General features: G+C 45.9%; 1 pseudogene; it reads right to left on the bottom strand.

Moving 5' to 3' along the window:
• Positions 1-527: 527 nt before the first annotated feature.
• On the bottom strand, positions 528-2,172 carry LOC102007365 (annotated as a pseudogene).
• Positions 2,173-3,468: the final 1,296 nt, after the last annotated feature.

Consider the following 3,468-nt stretch of genomic DNA (forward strand, 5'->3'; position numbering starts at 1 on the left):
CTAAACTGTGATATATAACTAGATACAATTGAGAAACCCTCAAATGAAAATTTTATACAGTGTCATATCAATCAAAAGAAAATAATGAAACTCAGAATACACCTCACTGGTGGGAGAGAAAGCAGCGGTTATGGTGTGGGCACTACATGAGGTGGTGGGGGCAGAGCATGCTAGAAAGATTAGGTTACACTGAGTAGGAAGCATTTGATTCTCTGGTGCTTTTAGTTCTGGGGCCAACCTAAGGCCTCTTTCCAGCGTGGCTATCTAGAGTTGTCCCGAAGTGTCTGAGTGTGCCAGTTTGCTCCCTGTTTCCTCGCACAGGAAGTGGGGAAATGACCAAAACACTGAGGTGCTCTGGGCACAGGGCTGCTCATTTCCTGGACTAGCCAGACTGCTGGGCAGCCCCTCTTTCCCACAGCGGCTGCGTCTGTGTAGGGATCGAGGTTCACAGAGCAGCCCCCACAGTGCCTGGCGTGTCCATCGTCTTCACTGCCACTGCCCACGTTCTCACCCACCACATCTCAGCCCACTGGAAGTATCAGAAATTCCAAGTTTTCAAAGCAGTTTCAGTATTTTCAGTATATATGTTGGATTTTATAATGGTTCATGGCCAGAAAAGGTTCAACACCTCCTTCACACAGACACTGGTCCTTTTCCTGTTCTTGGCATCTCTGTGCTTTGTTGGTCCAACTCTGACTGCAATTTTAAAATATTCAGCATAGCCAAGTCATGACAGGACTCCACATCCTTCCCAATACCGTGGCTGATCTGAGGTGGCTGAGAGGAGCAATTTATGAGATACAAATGTGTTCTTGTTGTTTTGGGGGAAGTCTTGGTATTCAACTTGGAACCCCTGGACTATGGAAAGATAGTCCAGCTGCTCAGAAGGTCTTGAGAGAGGTCCATGGGGTACATGGCCTAGAAAGATGTTATTCTTTAAAATGATCTCCACTGTGGGCAAAGTGCCCCAGTACAATTCTCGAGCTATCATAGCAGTAACTGTAGCCTTAGCAGGATGCAGAGCCACTCTGGAGAAATCTTTGGTATGATGTCCTTGACTGACTCCTACAGCCTGGGCAACCGCAGGCACCATGGGAAGAATTCCAGCAGGTAGCTGCTGATGACTAAGATAAGGCATCCTAAATTCATCCTCTTTATGACTAGTCCCATTTTCATCCCCAGAGCCAGGTTCAAAAATGGTTACTTTTCTTCCATCCCCTGGTTTCTTTACTGGTGTCTTCTCCTCTGACTTGAGTGCTGGTTTGGTGGGCTGAGCCTGAGGAATTTTGAAACCCAGGATCTCCAGCATGTTTTCAGCTGCATCGCACTTCGCCTCCTTCTTGTTGGTATCCGTTCCTTCTGCAGTGTGGTTTCCAACCTTCACTTGCATCACAAACTCCCTGAGAGGAGGGAAGCCTCACTCTGCAAGGAGAATGTACTCTGGTTCCTTCTCCTTTTTGGCCTGCTGGATCTGGACCAGTCTGCTAATCGGATTCATCCCCTGGCCACATTCTGGGCTTGTCTGTAACTTGCCTGTAGGTTTGGTTTTCTTTTTTTATTCTTGGCTTCACTTGCTCAACTGCAGGCAGAGGTGGCAGCTTCTTCAACTCCTCAAGAAGAGTGATAGCAGCATTCTTCTTGGAAATCTTCTTGCTCTTCCCTTCCCCTTCTGCTTCCCCTACAAACTCCCCAACTGAAACGCTGGTCACAAAGCTCTTCATGTGGAGTGGGCCGCTCTCCCGGGCCACCTGTGTCAGAAGAAAAGACTCCAAATTCACAGGCAAGTTCTGCTTAAGTGCAATCCCAAAAACTTGACTTATTTCAGATTTACTGAGATTTTCTTCTGATTCTCTTCCATTCATCTTCAGCCTCTCAGGCGGGGGCTCGTTCCTGCCCCCGCACCCCCATCCTCAAAGCTTTAGCAGCAGCAGCATGTTTCTCAGCCTGTCTCGTCTTTCCTTTCCCATTAAATTGCTCTCCTCCCACAGAATGTTCAACTTGATAAAGTAAAAGTGGAACTGGGAATGGATAAAAACACCTCAGGGGGAAAGCACCTCCTCGCATGTTGTAATTATAGGTGCACTGCATCCGAGAATAGGGATCAACAGGTTTATACACTGGTTTTTTTCCAAATTTCATGCACAGTGCATTTAGCTCAATGGTAGGAGCTATGCTTTCTTAAAGAGAGGGCGTTCCAGAAACAATGTTGTTTTCACTCGATTCTGAGAGGTTATGTGGTTAGGAAACTCCTGGCTGCTGCCCCGAGCTCATCTCAGCCCTCAGCCCTGCAGTAGCGGCAGCCCGTGGTGGTGGTGAGGACCGGAAGGAGCAAGGAAGAAGGGAGACGAGGAAGGGACAGAGGAAGGGAAGAAGCTGAGTGGCTGCGGAGGAGGCAGGCACCGCTGGGCCCGGGGGTCAAAGAAAGGAGGAGTCCAGAGGCAGCCACCGGCCCAAACGCTGAGGAGCGGCTCTGGGGCCCCGCAGCCTCGCAGGAAGTGACACGGAGGGGCTGGGGCATGCCCCCAGGCCCCGCCCACCTGCAAGCCCGGTCCCACCCTCACCCGTGGCCAAATCTGTCATTCTTTATAGCTAAGTAGCACTCCATTATATATAGATATCACATTTTCTTTATCCAATCATCTGTTGATTGGGGATACAGGCTCTTCCAGGATTTAGCTATTATGAACTGTGCTGCTATAAATATTGGTATGCATGTATCACTCTAGCGTGATGCTTAAGCTTTCTGGGGATGATACTTAGAAGGGGGGTCTCCTTTGGTCATATGGAATTTCCAATTTCAGTTCTTGGAGAAATCTCCACACTGATTTCCCTAATTTTGGTACTAGTTTACATTCCCACCAACAATGAAAGAGGTTCCTTTTTTACCACAGCTACACCAGCATTTTTATTGTTTGATTTCTTGATGATTGCTATTCTTTCTGGTGTAAGAAAAAATTTGACTGTTGTTTAATTTGCATTTCTGTAATGGCCAGAGATGTTGCATATTGTTTTCATATATTTAGTGAATATCTGCATTTCTTCCTATGTGAAGTATCTGTTCATTTCTCTCACCTGTCTTTTGATCTGATCTGATTTTAGGTGGTTGAATTTTTGTGAGTTCTCTGTATATCCTAGATATTAGTCCACTGTCTGAAGAGTAGTAGGCAAAAATTTTTTCCTATTCTTCCCAGCATCACTTGTTGATTAGGCTATCCTTCCTCCAACATATGTGTTAGGCCACTTTGTTGAAGATTAAATAGGTGAATGTGTCTAGGGAAATTTCTATATGGTCATTTTTGTTTCATTGATCCAGGTATCTATTTTTGTGCCAGTACCATGCCATTTTTATCACTCTTGCTTTGTAGAATGTCTGGTATTGCTAGACTCCTGTTTTGTTCTTTTTGCCCCAAAATTGTTTTTGCTCTTCTGGGTCTCTTTTGAATCCATATTAATTTTAGGATTTTTTTT

The sequence above is a fragment of the Chinchilla lanigera genome, unplaced genomic scaffold (assembly GCF_000276665.1).
Source record: "Chinchilla lanigera isolate Chin_1 unplaced genomic scaffold, ChiLan1.0 scaffold00129, whole genome shotgun sequence".
Classification (NCBI taxonomy): domain Eukaryota; kingdom Metazoa; phylum Chordata; class Mammalia; order Rodentia; family Chinchillidae; genus Chinchilla; species Chinchilla lanigera.